This window comes from Sinocyclocheilus grahami, unplaced genomic scaffold (assembly GCF_001515645.1).
Source record: "Sinocyclocheilus grahami isolate Dianchi unplaced genomic scaffold, SAMN03320097.WGS_v1.1 scaffold1722.1, whole genome shotgun sequence".
Classification (NCBI taxonomy): domain Eukaryota; kingdom Metazoa; phylum Chordata; class Actinopteri; order Cypriniformes; family Cyprinidae; genus Sinocyclocheilus; species Sinocyclocheilus grahami.
This window is the reverse complement of record NW_015506901.1, coordinates 63,815-83,259: the sequence shown is the minus strand read 5'-3', so window position 1 is coordinate 83,259 and position 19,445 is coordinate 63,815. Positions and strand designations below refer to the sequence as shown.

Sequence of the window (19,445 nt, the reverse complement as noted above, 5' to 3'; positions counted from 1 at the left end):
ATGCAGAATTATGTGTGCAGAGCAGAGAGAGGAAAACCAGCCTATAAAACAACCTACAGCAACAAACAGCCACTATGGGTCACTGGTGATTTCATACACAACTTAAATGATTAGTTCATCTTTAATAAAGATAATTTTAATGCACAATTTTGAAACATTATAGCTGTAATTGTTTGCTCAGGTGTGTAGCGTCTGGACCAATCAAACACACAATATATATTTTGTTAGCTATATTTAACAAATTCTCTGTAACCCCCCTCAGTTAACAAGCCATATGAGGACCTACGAACCCTTCCCCCCGAAATGCGTAACACCCCAGGAAGCCGAACAGGCCCCTGGTTCCATGGCAACCAATGCTGATATCACTGGGTTTATTGGCCAAAGGAATGCAAAGCAGGGAAAATCCCTGCATGTCCCAGAGCAAGAGGCACAAATGCACAGTAGAAATGGACTTTTCTACTAATTAATTCATAGGAAAACCTTTCTTTGAATGAACAGTGTCGGATCTAAAATATTCATAATTAATTATAACTAGTTATGGTTAATTATTCATATTTCCCATGAGCTGATTCGTTACAGGTGTTTCTCCTCCAGTCTCTCTGATCATCAGTCCCAGCAGAGCTCAGCACTACACATCTGTCTCTCTCTCTCTGAGCTGTGAGGACCAGAGTAACTCTGATAGATGGAGAGTGAGAAGATACACAGAGAGTTGAGGGATGGAAGATTGTTCATTACGCTGGGCATCCCAAACAGGATCTACATGTACATTCAGCTCCACCATCACATCAAGCACTGGAGTGTACTGGTGTCAGTCTGAATCTGGAGAGAACTATCATCATGTTAATATCACTGTACACTGTGAGTCTGTGATTATTAATTCCACTGACATTTTATAATCAAAGCAACCAGGTGTGCGTTTCCCATACAACAACGTAACTCACTGATTAATCACCATAGTATGATGCATTTTTGTGGAAATGAACTAGCCTGTTTCCCGAACACGGTCGCATCTCCATCGTTTGAACCACATTAGTTCAGCAATTTAGGGCCGTTGTTAATGATGTCACATGCATGTGGTGGAGTAATAACTTCAGCTAATTAATTGATTTGAGATCTCTGAGATGCTGCTGTATTGAACATGGCACCTGATGGCTAATTTACTATGTTTTGTTCCTATGCAAACTGTTATGCTTGTAAAAAGCCATAACATTTTCGCTGACATGTGGCTTTTTAAGGTTAGGGTTAGGGTCTAACCCCTAATCCGGTCTTGGTTTCTAAGACCTACAAGAGTCTGAAATGGAAATGTATGTTGGTCAATAAAAAGACATCAGGAAATAAAATACAGGCTTATTCATATAAATATCGCTGACTGCGTATGGACTTAAAGACATGAAGCTTTATTTCCAATCATTTTGCTGTTGCTCCAAGCGAGATGATGCATGGTAAACCTTGAATTTAATACAATGTAGTGCAATATACGGTAGTAACACAGACTTGTATTGTACTTTTTATTATATATTCGCTTGAGTTTCTGCTAATAATCACAGATGTGTTTATATTTAATATTTCTTCCATAACCACATGCCTAAAGAAATACATTTAGTGTTAGATCAGTTACCTGTGTTGGCAATGTGCAGTAGACAAACCCATTTTAACAATTTTTATATATTGCTTATCCTGCGCCAAAAGATCATAAATATTACAGATAACATCAAAGGTAGTTATTAATTTACATAAATATATTGTCACCAAGTCAAAGCCTTTTCACGTCATGGCCACCATGCCAAATGGCTGAAGACTGATGGCCAGAGCCTTGCCACGTCTTAGTCTCCAGCCATCTTGGCCATCAGACCAGAGTCTCACCTCCTCAAGACCATTCTTGGTGGTCCCATGTCCAAGTCTGGTGTTCCCAGAGGTCATCCCACTGTCCACATTACTTCCTGTAATAGCCGTTGACATCATGTGTATGTGGGCCACATACACTTCCCCAGAGGTGCCGGTGACCACCACAGCTATTCTGAGCCCTATGCCAGCCATGTCATGGCCAAGGAGGTCATCCCTGAACTCACAGTCTGCCCTATCATGGCCAAGGAGGTGGTCTCTGAGCTCTCAGCCTGCCCTGTCACAGCCAAGGAGGCCAACCCTGAACCCCTTGCCTGTCCTGTCATGGCCATGGGGGCCGTCTCTGAACACTCTGCCTGTCATGTCATGGTTATGGAGGTCGCTCACAAACTCTCTACCTGTCATGCTACGGCCACTGAGACCTTCCAAGGATATTCTGCCTGTCATGACGCGGACACGGAGGCCGCTCACACACCGTCTCCCTGTTCTGTCACGGCCAAGTGGTCTGTCCATGTCACCTTTATTTATATAGCGCTTTTAACAATACAGATTGTGTCAAAGCAACTGTACAGCATTAAAAAGTTCAGGAGGGTGGTGTCTCTGCTCCGCCATGACCTCATGACCTGTGGTGGTCAACTGCTCTGTTCTGGCCGCCTGCTCCACCAGCTTGAGCAAGGCACCGAACCCCCAACTGCTCCCGGTGTGTGTTCCCGGTGTGTGTGTGTTCACTACTGTAACGAATCAGCTCATGGGAAATATGAATATTTAATCATAACTATCATAAACCTAGGGTTAGACTGTTAGCTAAACTAGCAGGGACCCACCAAATACCTCATCAAAACAAAAACAAAAAGAAACAGTGGGAATTGTTCCTAGTTCTATCTTGGCCTACATTGTGTTGAACAGTAGCTGCCCTTTCATGTATTAGGTCAGGCACTGAGGAGTGAGGAGAAAGTAGAGAGGAAACAGGGATTAGGCTACTAATAACCTGTATAACTCATTAAGGAAACAACAGTTGCTGGAACTACTGTAATCCTATACAAAACGCGAAGATGGTGAGGGTAAAATAACTAAAATAAGGTAAAAGTAGAACAAAACAAACAAAATGGGTCCTAATAGCCATAGGAAATTAAAAAGGGAAAGTAAATTTTAAAAAAATTATAATAAAATAAAATAAAATAAAAATTGATTTAATTAAATCTCAAATTTAATAAAAATCAATTTAGCTGAATTGGTACATTTGTGCTAAACAAATGTAAATAAATGCAATAAAATTAAAGAGAGGTAGAATAACGTTAAAAGAAAAATAAACAATAACACAAGTAAAAACCAAAGTATGTGGGGAGGGACCGGCCGAACTGAATCCAAAGCTGAGGTGATGGCATCAACAGGAAGTGACACCAGGGGTGACGGGGATAGAGAGAGAGAGAGGAGTGGTTAGAAAGTTACACTTTACACGTCTATCTAGCGTTAGTCGTATGCTAACAGCTATCAGTTGAGGTAAAGGGCTTAGCTAAAGAGTTAGCGTTGGTATACATGCAGTTCTTTGTTTACACACAGGTCTGTGAAGTGGGTGCTGTTGTCAGATTAACCGGAAGAGTCTGCTCACACTTCCGGGGTCACATGTTGCTAGGAGACCGATGCAAACTCACACCAGGTGCAAGGGTAGCAGAACTTGCACCGCCGTGAGCATGCATGGGAAACTCGTGCGGGGCACGAGTTCCATACAAATTCATTCATTAATCAAAACAGCACATTCACTTCACAGGCAATGGTGGATTCGTAGTTAGCTACGCTAGAATAACACCATTAATTTTATGTAAATGTTTCACATGAACGAATCAAAATGAAATACAATGATACGTAACACATAATAAGGCCTTAAATCAGTGAAATGAGGAGCATCGCTCAGATCACCTACACAGTACTGAAAAAGGGGATTTCTTCGCCCAAAATCAGACCGATTTATTCTGGTACCATTTATATGGGCTGCTAATCTGAGGTTTACCCATCAGAAAAAGGCGCTCTAAGTACCTTCTACTAACAACAGAAATAAGGATTTCTTCGCTAAAATCAGGTTAGTTTCTTATCGTACGATTTAAAAACATTATAGCACTGAAACTTTCTAATACCTGTAGGAAGGCACCTTCAAGCTATAGTTTTATCTGATTATATTCAGAACCTGGTGCGCGCATGTATAAGAGTTACGTAAATGCTTCACATGAGCGGGTTGATATGAATACAATGATACATAACACATAATAAGGCCTTAAATCAGTGAAATGAGGAGCATCGCTCAGATCACCTACACAGTACTGAAGAAGGGGATTTCTTCGCCCAAAATCAGACCGATTCATTCTGGTACCATTTAGATCATTTACCTCCTGTTTCAGACCCATGAGGTTGTGGGCCAGGAAGATGATGACCTTGGTGAGCTTTTTGTAGCCATAACTCTCGTTTGAGTCATGAGTCTGCGGTACTCTTCCCTCAGTGTCCATTTGCTTTCGGCTCAGTAGGTGGTCGTCGGCCCTGGGTAGGGGGTGTTCCTCACAATGCCTGGCCAGTCCTCTTTGGTCTGCATTCTGGGCAGTTAGTCTGAGCATGCGCAACATTTTGGCAAACTTGTGTTAAGAGTAAGGGCTAGAGACTACTACAAGATCAAAACAGAGTGTGAATGCTAAGATAGGTTTGGGTCAGCATATGTTTGCTGAAAAGGGCGTAAACAGGCTTTTGATTGATGACTTAAGACTACTCTTATTGTCAAATTATCACTCAGAATTTACTGATGGATCCCAAACAGGCTCAATCTCTGAGGAAGTGAAGGAGAAAAGGGGAAAGCAGAAGGAAAAGGAGAGCATTTCTATTCAGATTATGCTTATTATTTGGTGCTCAGGACGATAGTTATGCCCTAGTGTTTGTCTAGATGACTTTTGTAACAGGGTCATAAAAATTAGGGCACATGTTTGAAAATAAACAAATCGAAAATAAAAATGTCTCTGGTTCCTTTTGAGGTTCAGAAAGAACATCAAAACAAAGTGGAACAAAAGGGGGTATACCATGTAAATGGATTTAAAATTAGCTGACTGCTATTATTAAAACAAGGTAATCAATCTGGTATTAGGAACATTTATATATATATATATATTTACATTGAACTTTATTCTTGAACAGATGGCCCTGTATTAAGCAGTATTTAAAAAGTGTTTCTGTTGCTCATGAAAATGTTTCTGAAACGTCTGTGTATTTGACAAATATTGCATTTAATTCACTTCATCTGTGATAGAGTATGCAAACACCGCGTGAGCGTCACTAACGGGAGCAGAAAGTGCCCGTTTTCAACTCCGCCCCCGACTGCAAGCGGCTACTCTCGTTGACTGCCGTCTGTAGCGGTGCTTCAAGTTGAACGCACCTAATGTGTCATGTTGTGATTGGTTGTTTTAGTCATGTGTCTTGTTTCTTATTGGTTGGATTGTGTCATGTGACCCGTTTTGTTTGATACATATAGCCCCAATGTTGCCATTGTCTCTTGTCTAGCTTTGTTCGTGTGACCACTGTTAGGCAATAAGTGTTCTTTTGTGTTAATGTTGAAAACTGTTCTGTGAAAGAGTGGTTTAGGCTTGCTTCAGACTGGCTAGGGTCTGATTTATGACATCCTGTTGTCTTGGGCCTCTTGTGGAATTTTTGTGCTCCTAATGTTTCAACCATGTTTTGACCAAAACTTAGATTGTCTGATTCGGTCTGATATCCTACATGAGTTTGTTCATGCCAAGTCTAGTCTCTGTTCTTCTTGCTTTTGTTTATGTTTTTAGATTTCATTAAAACTGCACATGGGTTCTACTTCAACTTGCCTCAGTGGATTAATTACATATATCCTAAAATCCAATACTGTTCGACTGATATGCTGCAGATTGGATGATTTTAGGTTAAGTCAGTGATGTCCTCTGTCTGGAGGGAATAGCATTATGGCTGATCGAACACTGCCGGTGGATTCTGATGGCAGTTTAGAATTGTATCAGCAATGCAATCATAGAGATCAGTCGATCCAACCCATATCTAGAACCAGACAAGAGATTTATGAATACACATCCAAGCAATCACACAGAACACCCTAGCAATAGCAAAGCAAATCTGCCAACAAACACAACTCAAGCATCCTAGTGTCATGGGTGCAACATTTGCATTGAGAAATACCACAAAAATCTAGTTTCTTTAAAAAATGTCACCTTGTGTTTTCTATATTTTCAGACTATTTTTAATCAGTTAATTTTTCCTCTGTTCTGTAGATGGTGTGATTCTGGAGAGTCCTGCTCATCCTGTGACTGAAGGCGATAATCTGACTCTATGCTGTTTACATCAACATTCAACCACACTAAACCCCAGAGCTGATTTCAATAAAGATAAATCACTCATCCAGAAACAAACTACAGAGATGATCATCTCTAATGTCTCAAAGTCACATGAGGAAACCCTTCATTCTACTACTGCAAACACCCAGAGAGAGGAGAGTCTCCCAAGAGCTGGATCTCAGTTACAGGTGAGAGTCAACTGAATGCTCTTGTACCTGTGAGCTGATTTTTTGTTTGTTTGTTTGTTTTTACCTAAGAAGATATTTTGAAGAATGTTTTAATTTCTTGCCCAAATATTAAAAGTCAATGGGGTTCAGAACAACACTGGACTGCATTGATTTTCATTGTATGGAAACTGAGAAAGATGGAACAACATGAGGGTGAGTAAATGATAACAGAAACATATGTCTCAATTATTTTTTGTCAGTTCTCCCCAAACCAACTCTGACTGTTGAGCCACAGAGTTCATTATTCACTGGAGATTCAGTTACTCTGAGATGTGAGGTGGATCGGTCATAGGACGAATGGGAGTTTATCTGGATAAAAGATATGAATACTGAAGCTGTAAATAAAACAATCGATTCAGTGAAAGTCTCTGATGGAGGAGAGTACAGGTGCAGAGCACGAAGAGGAGGACATTACACAGATTACAGTGAACCAGTAACAGTGGCAACATACGGCAAGTATTTTACTCGCATAGTAAACTGTTCTCAGAACACAATGAAAATGATTCATAAGACACTGATTCAGTGACTATAACAGCTAGAGAACAACACTTCAGTCTAACTTGATTTAGTATGTTATTGTGTTCATACAGTAAAAACAGCAGATTATTTTCATTCTAAATTGTTGTCATTGTACAGAAAGACCAAAAGCCAAAGTGGCCATTAAACCTGATCAACGTGTATTCAGAGGAGAGACAGTCACTCTCAGATGTGACATTGATGGTGAAGGAGTCACTGGCTGGCAGTACAGCTGTTATAAAGACAGTTCAGCTAATGCTTTCAGTGATCAACAGGAACACACATTCAGGTCTGTTACGGAGTCTGACGCAGGTAAATACTCCTGTTATGGAGCAGAGAGAGTAGGATCATGCAGATCACAACACAGTGATGAAGTTACACTGACAGTATCAGGTGAGTTTGATCATCTCTTTATATACAGTGTATACAGTATATAGTTTATATACACATGGTATGTAAAAAATAATTTAAAAACATCTTGTTTTTATAATGTCACCATGGTTTTTATATACTTTGACTATTTGCAATCGGCTTATGTTTCCTCTATTTCTGTATTTGGTGTGATTCTGGAGAGTCCTGTTCATCCTGTGACTGAAGGAGATACTCTGGCTCTACGCTGTTTGCATCAAAATACAAGCTCAGTTCTCAGAGCTGATTTCTATAAAGATGAATCACTCATCCAGAATCAAACTACAGAGATGATGATCTTTAATGTCTCAAAGTCACATGAGGGTTTCTACTACTGCAAACACTCAGAGAGAGGAGAGTCACCCAAGAGCTGGATCTGTCAGAGGTGAGAGTCAATAGAAACTGTGAGCTGATTTATTTCTTCTTATGCTCTCGTTCAGATATAGTACATGATAAAGTGCTTGTCTGTCTGTTTTTCAGTGTCTCATTCAGAATCTCAGATCTCTGTCCTCCACACACTCAGTTCTGTACTGGCAGTTTGTCCATATCTGCTAGTGACTGTCGTGCTGATTTTCAAATGCTGCAGGATGAGAGGTAAATGTCTGTCTAGTTGATTACATTATATTCTTTATATTCAGTTAAGCATCAAATTGGTCATTATTATCATTAATACTGAGTAGCTGTCATCCTTTACTAAAGCTGCTTTGAAACATATATTGTGAAAATTGCTGAAATACAAATCAGTTGAATTGAATCTCTCACTCCTCCTGTTTATCCTTTACTCGACAAATACACATATTTCCTTACTGACAAAGACATGTTTTTGGTTGTTTGTTTTGTATTTTCTAGTCATATTTGTTAAAATATAGTTAAAAGATTATGGTAGGTATTTCATAAAAACAAATATATATATAGAGAGAAAAAACTTTCATACCTGTTAGGGCTGGACAATAATTCAATATCAATATATATTGTGATAAAAATTTTTTTAATGATTTTTAAACACATTTCTGTATTTTTCTATATATTTATTTCAATATACATTGATGGTTTCACATACATTGTTTATTTGCCACAATATCAACACTGACCGTCACAAATAGATTTTCCGAAAGGCTTTGACTTCGTTGTATAAACATGAGTACTGCACGTTTCAAAATCAAAACACAGCGTGGGTGTTTTATATGAATGCATCTTTGAAGGGCACCGACTGTCTTCAGAAAAACTTCGATGGTATATTAATTTTATCTGATGAAGCAGCGTTCATGAGCGCAGCACTGCTTTGTTTACAGCCGTTACTGGGGAAACCATGGGTTCTGTCGCTCCAAAAGCGCCTCCTGCTGTCAGAGAATGAATGTGCATTTTCAATCAGCCCATCTTCAGCAACATGTGTTCCCCTTCAGGAACTCGAGCTGAACGCTTTGGGAATGCCTTCAGTGAGACCATGCTCTGAAAGATGTGTGTAATCAGTCCAACGAAATGGGCACAACGTCATGGATGGGGTGACGTAGTGACCAGGAAGCTATAAAAGCACTTGCGGTGGAAACAGTGGCAGCTTCTGTCATTCAGCAAAGAGCTCTGTGTGTGTATGTCTTATTTAACGTTGTCTGTCACTATCCAGAACAATAAAGCCATGCCAAAGGCTAAGTCTAAGTCCAAGGGGGATTATAAAAGTGAACATCAGTTTAGGCTGTGTGTTCCTCCCTGCCCTCGTTACATCACAGGCGGGGATACACACAGCCTTTGCATTGTTTGCTTGGGGCGAAGCATGCAAAGTCAGCTCTTCAGGAAGAAGAAAAGGACTCGCCCATCTCCATTCCCTCCACCAGATCCAGCGCCACCTACCAAGGCTCGGAAGCACGCTCCAAGGGAGTGGTTTCTTCCCCCTAGGGAGAGGGCGCGCCCCTCAGACTGTCGTCATCCGAGGAGGGCGGTGGCGAGAGCGCCAATGAACCACCTCAGTCCGCCCAGTATGAGGAGCTGGTGGAGGTGATGACTCGTGATGTGGCCAAGTTAAATCTAGACTGGCCCGCCGAGAAGCAGGCTGAACCAACTAAAAGCAAACTAGATGAACGCTTTCTAAGATCTAAACCGTTTCCTCCATGCCTGGGCTTGCCGTTTTTCCCTGATCTCCACACCGAGGTTTTGAGATCGTGGTTGCGGCCCGCCTCTTTTACTCGCGATTACAGCAATATTACGGGACTAAATGAGTGCGGTTATAGGGCAATGCCCGGGGTTGAGCATACGCTCGCGAGTTATCGGTCTCCCGGTGTGGCATCGTCCTTGAAAGTCCTGCAATGCCCACTAAGCTGCTTCGTACTACATCAGTGCTGGTGGGCAACGGGTACATGGCAGCAGGTCAGGCTGGGGCTTGCCTTCACACTGTGGCAGTTCTACAAGCCTACCAAGCGGACCTGCTGAAAGAGCTAGATGAGGGCGAGGAAGTGAAAGCTGAAGATAGCTTCGCAGAACTGCTGATTTGTCTCTCCATGCCACGAAAGAGCCTGCCAAAGCAATCGGGCGGTCTATGGCACCCTTAGTGGCTGCGGAGAGGCATCTTTGGTTGACCCTGTCAGAAATAAAAGAGAAAGACGTTGCCCCGCTTGCGCCTTGTGGCCTGCTCGGCGACGCCGTCAACTCCATCATCGACAGGTTTCAGGAGGCCCGTAAACAAGCATTTCAGCGGTTCTTGCTTCGCCGCTCTCTAGCTCATGGGGCTGCTGGATGGGAGCAGCCCCAACTATGTGCCCGCTCCACATACAGAGAGGCGCAAAAGCTGAGCGTCGCGACCCGTACTCCCCCACGCAGGGATCGGGGATCACGAAAAGAGCCTCACGGTTAAAGGCTTCGAAGCCGAAGGGCGATCTGAGGACCGTTCTTTTCGCTAAGTCTTCGACTAAATAGCCCTGATGTTTGTGTTCCAGGGATTCTTAGGGCATCCCCCGCTGGGGAAGAGTGGTGTACACCTCATTACACGGTGCCCGTCTCTCCTCAGTGCCCTCAGGAGGCCAAGCTGTTAACCCTGCCATCGCCGGTGCTTCAGGGCACAGCGGTCTCCAGCGAGCGCACATCTCAATGTCCGCCTGGAAACGTAGCAGCTCTGGGAAGCTCGCTACCTCTGAGGAGGTCTCCCATTACACCGGAGGTCAGTCTCGAGAGACTGATTTTCTTAGTATATTTTCTGGCAGCGAGGAAGCTTCTGCCAAATGTCTCAAAAGTCCTGCAGACTGTAGAAAGAGGTTACAGAATTCAGTTTGGTTCTCCTCCGCCTCGTTTCAACGGGATCGTTTCCACTGTGGTGGGTCCCGAGCAGGCTCCGGTGTTAGAACGAGAAGTAAACACTCTCTTGAGGGAGGAGGCCATCAAGGTGGTCCCTCATCTTGACAGAGGGTCCGGGTTCTACAACCGGTACTTCATTGTTCCAAAGAAGGATGGGAGGTTGCGTCCCATTTTAGATTTGCGTCAGTTGCACCGCTCAGTCATGCGATTGTAGTTCAGGATGTTAACACTCAAGCAAGTGGTGTGTCAGATCAGGTCCGAGGACTGGTTTGTCACAATCAATCTAAAAGGTGCATACTTCCATGTCTCCATCCTTCCTCAAGACAGGAAGTTTCTGAGGTTTGCTTTCGGGGGTGAAGCTTACCAATATCGGGTTCTTCCATTCAGCCTTGCATTCTCACCCCGAACTTTCACAAAGTGTGTGGATGCTGCTCTGGCTCCACTACAACTCCAAGGCATCCGAATACTCAATTATATCGATGATTGTTTGATTCTGGCTCAATCAGAGCAGACAGTGGTTCAACATCGAGATTTTGTTCTCGCCCATATGAAAGAGTTGGGGTTAAGGCTAAACGGCAAGAAAAATTTGCTTTCTCCATCACAGAAAACCACTTATCTGGGCGTGGTGTGGGATTCGACCACAATGCAGGCATAGCTGTCTCCTGCTCGGATCGAGTCGATCCAAAGAAGGCTGGTCACTCACTGTCAAGCAGTTTCAAAAACTGTTGGGTCTGATGGCAGCTGCGTCCAACGTGATACCTTTTGGCCTGCTGTACATGAGACCCCTACAGTGGTGGCTCAAGACCAAGGAGTTTTCCCCGAGTGGAAATCCGCTTTGCATGATCAAGGTCATGCGGCGATGCTTTCGTGCCTTAGACATGTGGAGGAAACCCTGGTTCTTGTCACAGGGCCCGGTGCTGGAAGTTCCTTGTCGTTACGTAACGTTAACGACAAATGCATCCCTCACAGGTTGGGGTGTGGTCATGAGTGGCCACCCGGTCCGCGGCCTGTGGAGCAGCCGCCATCTCACGTGGCACATCAATTGCCTGGAAATGTTGGCCGTGTTTCAAGCACTCAAACACTTTCTCCCAGACCTGAGAGACTGCCATGTGTTGGTGTGCACCGACAACACAGCAGTGGTCTTGTACATCAACCACCAGGGAGGTCTGCGTTTGCGCCTCTTGTACAAGCTGGTGCACCAGATCCTTGTGTGGGCCCAAGGGAAACTCCTTTCACTGAGAGCAGTTCACATCCCTGGGCATCTCAAACAGGCAGCAGACAACCCGTCGAGACAGGGGCCGAGGCCCGGGTAATGAAGACTCCACCCAGATGTGGTGTGTCAGATTTGGAGAATGTTTGGCCAGGCTCAGGTGGATCTGTTTGCGACTCAGGAGACATCGCACTGTCCCCTCTGGTTCTCTCTGACTCATCCAGCTCCTCTCGGACTGGACGCCATGGTACAGACTTGGCCGAGGCTTCGTCTGTATGCCTTCCCTCTGCTCCCGGGAGTTCTGGAGAGAGTGTGCCGGGACGGGTCCGTCTTCTTCTAGTAGCTCCATTCTGGCTGGGCCGAGTATGGTTCTCGGACCTGATTTCCCTTTCTGACGGCTCTCAATGGGAGATTCCCGTCAGGAGGAATATCCTCTTACAGGCGGAGCGTACGATCTTCCACCCCACGCCCGGAGCTGTGGAAGCTGTGGGTGTGGCCCCTAAAGGGGAACAACTCGTAGCTTCTGGTCTCTCAACCAAGGTTGTTGAGACCATCCTCCAATCCAGAGCTCCTTCAACAAGGAAACTGTATGCCCTGAAGTGGAAACTCTTCACTTCCTGGTGCAGAGATCGCCAGATTGACCCAGTTAACTGCCCGGTCGGTTCAGTGCTGGAGTTCTTGCAAGCTCGATTCTCTGCAGGGTTGACCCACTCCACCCTGAAGGTGTACATGGCGGCCGTAGCTGCTTACCACGCCCCTCTTGGTGGCCAGTCTTTGGGAAGACACCCCCTGGTTAAACGTTTCCTCCACAGTGCGCTGAGGCCTCCTGTACGATCTCATTTTCCCCTGTGGGACCTGGCCGTGGTCCTGGAGGTTCTCTCTAAATCTCCGTTTGAACCATTAGAGGAGGTTTCGGATCGAGTTCTGACACTTAAGACTGCCTTCCTGTTAGCCATCACATCACTGAAGAGAGTCGGAGATTTGCAGGCCCTGTCAGTGGCCCCCTCCTTCCCAAACTTTGCGCCTGGTTTGGCCAAAGCTTTTCTGTACCCCAGGCCGGGGTACATCCCTAAAGTGCCCTTCTCAGTGCCACGGCCCATTGTACTACAGGCTTTCTGTCCTCCTCCCTTTCAGGAGCCTGACCAGCAGAAGCTTAACTGTATGTGTCCAGTGCGAGCACTGGACTCATACGTCCTCAGAGCTGCCATGTGGAGAAAGTCTGACCAACTTTTCGTTTGTTATGGTACTTCCAAGAGGGGTCTGCCTGCCACTAAGCAGACCCTCAGTCAGTGGATCATTGATGCCATTTCTATGTCATATGAGTCCTCTGGTCTCCCCTTGCCCCTGGGGGGTCAAGGCTCACTCCACCCGAAGTGTGGCGGACTCTAAGGCCTTCCTGTTGGGTGTGGCTATGCGGGATATTTGCAACGATGCGGGTTGGTCTACACCGCTCACCTTCGTCAGGTTATACGACCTTGACATTTGTACCGCTCCTGGGTCCTCCGTCCTTCTGCCGTAGTTGTGCTGAGCCTTACACACTACGCAGGGACTTGAAAGTCAGGCGGCTTGGGCATTCTCGTTCCCAAAGCATTCAACGTAGCTTGAGTTCCTGAAGGGGAACGTCTCAAGGTTACGTATGTAACCCTAGTTCTCCGAGGGAACGAAACACTGCGTCTCCTGCCATACATCCGGCATCCTTGATTCTACCAGAAGCTGCCGCTGTTTCCACCGCATATGCTTTTATAGCTTCCTTGTCACTACGTCACCCCATCCGTGATGTCGCGCCCATTCATTGGACTGATTACACACATGTTTCAGAGCATGGTCTCGCTGAAGGTGTTCCCAAAGCGTTCAACGCAGCGTTTCATTCCCTCGGGGTACTAGGGTTACATATGTAACCTTGAGACATTTTAGTTGTTGCTCACTCTTGTGTTCTACAGCAACTATGAGCACTTTTCATATTCTTTATCCTGGCTGAAGCACTTTTGTTTCAGTCAGTAAGAATAATCAGCCTGTTGTAGTTTAAAGTTAAAGATATTAATATTAATAAGGTGATTCTAAGAGTCTTATGTTTATTTGTCTGCGATTTTCCCATTTCTTGTTTATATGAAGGCTAAATACAAAAAAAGAAAAACATTAATTTTTTTTGTACCATTTTGATTTCTAAAATATTATGTAGTTTTATCGAAGGAGGTTTCATAGACTTGGCAAATTCATTTTCAGAAGTTTGTACGTACAGACATCTGTTGTGGCCGTTCTTGGCAGTATTTCTGAGGCTTTTTTAAATATTGTTTATATCGATATCGGAATTATACCGTATTGACTGAAATTAAGAAATATATCATTATATAAATGTAGACCATATCGTCCAGCCCTAATACCTGTTCAAATAAATGTTTGTTTGTTTTGTGTGTATTTAACAGTTACATCTGTTGAAGAGGAAGAAACTGCAATCTGATATTAATCTGCTGTGATGGTGAGAAATCTTCAGCTTCATCCTGGAATCTCTCAGCATCTCATTTACATGTTCGGGCTGAGCATTCTTACTTACTGTAAATGTCATGTTTTGGGAGTGACTCCTTTAGGCATCTCACTGCTGTTAAAGTCAACATGAACCAGCATCTCAACAATTTTGATATTCAGGATATTCAACGAGTAGGGAACATGTAGGGAAGAACTTGATTTTATCCATCAGGAATTAACTGGATTGTAAATATTCGCTGTTACATATTGTTTTTCTTTGGAATAGCTAAGAAATTAAATAAGGTAAATTTTTATTTCATACTGATTTTAAAAATAGACATGGATGTCAATCTGTACAACACCTCATTTTCTTTAAATGAAATGCTTCTCTGTGGCCTGACAACACACGGACTGAACTAAACTGTTTGTTCATAAAGTTTTGGAAAGCTTATCTTACATTACTGCTATTTCAGTTGCTTTTCAGAATTTGTTTATAATAGAAGTAAAAGTTTTTTAAAAAATCTGCATTACTATCATAATTAGGGGTGTGTAATATTGATTTAAAAAAAAGTTATATCTCTTTTTGGGATTTTGTTGATAATATTTTGCTGAGTGTATTTTTGTGCTGGTACTTTGGCTGGTTTGGGCCTGTCATGAACAGCTGGCTCATTCTTCATATTTTGTGCTACGGTTGATTCACTTTAGTGACAGAAATGAACATTTTAAGGGTGGTATTTGCCCCCTTGATGCTTCATCATGCAGTGAATGCATGGAATCTCAAGGCATGTTTTTGTTTAGTTTTTCCAAAATAAGTGACTGTCAGCTCACATATTGTTAAAACAATATATACAATATTATCATAGATGGTACATTTACATTTATTCATGTAGCAGATGATTTTTTACAAAGTGACTTATAAATGAGGAATACAGCAAGCGAATGTAACGTGGGCTCTCTTAGCCGCATTAAAGACCAGTCATGCTGCTGCATTCTGAATCTTTTGAAGAGGTTTGATTGCACATGCTGGAAGTCCAGACAGAAGAGCATTGCAGTAGTCCAGTCTAGAGATGACAAGGGTCAGTTAGGAAGAGGCTGATCTTCCTGATGTTGTTCAATGCAAACCTGTCTTTGGATTGTGGTCTTTGAAGGTCAGCTGGTCATCAAAGATCAACCCAAGATTTCTGGCTGATCTGGTTGGGATTATTATTGATGATTCTAGCTGGATGGTGAAGTTGTGCTGTATTGTTGGAGTGACTAGAAGATGAGAAACTCTGTCTTCACTAGTTTGAGTTGTAGGTCATGGTTTTTCATCCATGCCAAAATGTCCTTCAGGCAGTCTGAGATTCGTGTAGATACTGTGGGATTGAGATGTGTGTCATCAGCATAGCAAAGGTACATATCGCACACCCCTATTGTAAATCATTTTAGTCCTTTAGAATATAAGGCTTAGTATATCTATGTTACTTAGTCTCTGCGATGTTTGCCTGCTTCACAAATGTATATTGTATATTCATGTATGTTCTTCATTCCTAAGTTTGCTGACTTTTATCGCTGTAATGCCTTGTAGGTTTTTCTTATTCTGAACTGTTCATGTTTCCATTTTTAAAATAAAGATGCTTTGTTAAAACATTCTTGCAGTGTCACAGTGAAAGCAAAATAACTATGACCTCTTACTGCAGTCAGTCTGGTTTTACATGTCAATTATTTAATATTTTGAACTTTGGAACAAAATGCTACTGTAATCTACATAAATTATTATGTTTAGTATGCAGATAAAAAGAAAACGTCTCGGGTTATGCATGTAACCATGGTTCCCCGAGAGGGAATGAGATGCTGTGACCTCTAGCGGACACTTTGGGGACTGCCTCCAGCAGGACTGGTGATCTGAAGCACATGTGAAACAACTCCAATCCCATTGGCCCACATAGCCCGTGACATCACAAGCAGGTGCTCAGAATTATAAAAGGGCACCTGCCAAACACGTCACCAACTTGGTTGTCTGAAGAAGACATGAAATCAGGCAAGCCCTAGGCATGGTAAGGAGACGCAGCGTCTCGTTCCCTCTTGGGGAACCATGATTACATGCATAACCCGAGACATTCCCCTTCTAGGGAACTCGTGCTGCATCCACATCACAAGGGAGAGACCGGACCATTAGTCAGTGGTTCGCCAGCCAGCAAACACATAAGAACATCATTAGTCCAGCCTCAGAGCCCTAGAGAGAGGAGGGGCACAAGCCCCTCAAAGGTTTTAGAGGAAGACTTTGGGACGGCAGTGAATGAACTTCCTGAAAGCAGCAGACTGCGCCTTCGCCTCCCTGAACTTCTCGACCACCTTTTTCGGCAGTTCTTTCTGTTCCACAACTTTTGGGAAAAAAAGCCTTTACGGTGGCTCGCCATCTATTTCCTTCATTCGACATGAGACTCGATGTATCCACAACAAAAACGCAATCCGCAGTAAGCAAATCCAACTTCAAAACATATACATGCAAAAACTGGCCTGCACACAACAGAACAACATCCTTAGTGAAATTACTTTACATTAGCATCATTCAGCAACTTCTGAACAACAATTAACAACATATGTCACATTTTACACACAGTGAAACACAGATATTTTCTGCTGAGTCTTCACATTAATGCAAAACACTCACAGTTCACTACATTTATCAAAATATACATTCAACTCACCGATTCCTCTGTATATTAACTGTTTTTGTTAATTGGTCTTCTTTCCCGGTTACACCAGATGAACCAACGATTAGCTTTGTTTACGTTAGCTTGGCCTTAAACATTTACAGATCAACAGGAACTCTATGCAGATAAGTTTTTTTCCAAAATTATCAATCGATGTAGTTTTAACAAAACTAATCCTAGATGAAATTCTTGCGTTTTCTTTTAGGTATTTTTCATTAATACATTCTCTAAATCTCTCTCTTCTCTGTATTCTATCTCCGTTCTACCTGCGTTGCTCACAGAGCTGAGTCAGCATCGTTCTCCGGGGGAGGAGTCAGCGCTGCTGCATGGTTTCTCTAATTGGATGACGAACATCTGCAGTGCTATTACCAATTCTCATTGGATGCATTTTGCTGCAATAATTTACATAATGCTTATATGAAAAATAAAATAAAGGATTTAGCATACTCATTTTAATAAACTACTACATTGTCACAAGTTTTTCTTTTCTTGCTGTTCTTTCACATAATTATTTAGTTAATTATGTAATCATGCTGATTTAGATTTTTTTCTTTTTCCTTGAACCTTGACTTAGACTGCAAATAGACTAATTTGAGTCTGGGTTACAAAGGTCTTACTGATGCGTTCTGGATCTTAATTAAAAATAAAGTTCTTCACTCGTTCCTAATGTTAGGACCAGTAGGAAGGCAATGCAAAGACTGTGTTTTTCCACAATTTGGCACTGCACAGCATTTTGCTGCTCCTCACCAAGACACATAAGGCATAGATCGTGTGTGTCCTCAGGTATCTTCGATACCTGAAATCTCAGATACGGAGGCACACACTTTCTAAAACGCTCACTTGCCTTGGTTTTCTCCATAGCACCTTCACACACACTGTCAGGCAAACAGCTCCTAAAGACAACAAAAGTTGGTGACGTGTTTGGCAGGTGCCCTCTGATACTTCCGGGCACCCGCCAGTGACATCACGGGCCACGAGGGCCAATGGGATTGGAGTTGTTTCGCATGTGATTCAGAGACCGGTCCTGCTGGCAGCAGTTCCCAAAGTGTCCGCTAGAGCAGAGGTCCCCAACCACCGGGTCGCGACCCACTACCGGGCCGTGGAAGAATTGCTACCGGGTCGCAATAACGTTCTGGGAAAAATGTGTATAGATATGACATTCTGTTATTTATTTATGTTAATGATTGTTCTAATTATTCTGTATTTTCTTTGTATGCGATTTATATGGAGTAGCAATTTAACAATTTCATGTGAAATAAGTAAATGAAAGATTGCTCTGATCTGTCACATATTAGGAGTTAAACGGACCGCAGTTGATCCGTAATACGTAGGCCTATGGATGAGACCCTACCGTTTGCTTTAAGTATTTTATTTTTCTTGCTTATCCGAAAAAAATAGTCCGATCTGTGACTCAAAAAAAAAAAATCACAATATATTGCGTTGAACCACTATATAATGCTATTATAATACTATATAATTCTCAGGGATAGTCCAGCCTCGTCAGGCCCAATCACCTCACACACCCGTTCACAATCACCGGAGTACTAATTTGCCGCACCTGTCACCACCTCATCACAACTAGCTCAAATACTCAGTCACTGCAGTCACACTTTGTCTGGTCTTGAGTTTACTACGCTACTCCTTACCTGACTCATGAACCAGGACTCCTACCTGAATACCTTCCTGTCTCTGTGCCATCTTCTTCAGCCCGATCCTAGAAGGAACCTGTCATCACGTGAGCTAGTTCCCTACCATTCATAGACTGTTGCCTTAACCCGTTTGTTCTCCATCTCTTCTCTCAGCCCCTGTTCAATAAAGAACCCTGTTTTCGTTACCTCTCCGTCCTTGGTCTCTGTTAATAAAAATAACAATTGGTCCCTCGATATCTCTTTGCCACCTCTGAAAATTCTCAATCCCTTAAAGTGTATAACGGCCGGGAAGCAAGAAAACACACATTCAATGTATTCTCAATACTTCAATTTATTCATAGAAACAAAGATATTATATAGGCATATGTCGAGGGGAGTTTCAACCCTTTAACCAATGAGGATATAGATGACATACATATAGGATTCTTGGCCAAGAACATGTGTTTATATAAAATAGCCACATGTACAGAAAAACATGGACATATTAGGAATAGACTTTGGCGAAGGATGCTGAACTCTCGTCATAGTTCATCACGAACTCCTTTACCTTGTAGTCCTAGCATTCATGTCCTTATTTGAGTATTTGAACCAAGAAAAGCTAATGCATACATGTGCGCATGCGTACCTCGAATATGAGTAAGAGATATTTAAAGCATCATACAAGAGAGAGAGAGAGCGAGAACAGATGGAGGAAGGGGATTCAGAGAGAATGCGTTGTATAGGGAGCGAGTGAGAGAGGGACAGGAAAAAAGAAAAGGAGGGGTGAAAACATCTGGAACCATTCTAAAGACAGAGAGTGTTTTCTAACA

General features: G+C 42.8%; 1 pseudogene; it reads left to right on the top strand.

Moving 5' to 3' along the window:
- LOC107572240 (Fc receptor-like protein 5) overlaps positions 1-19,445 on the top strand; it is a 24,795-nt pseudogene continuing 5,350 nt past the window's right edge.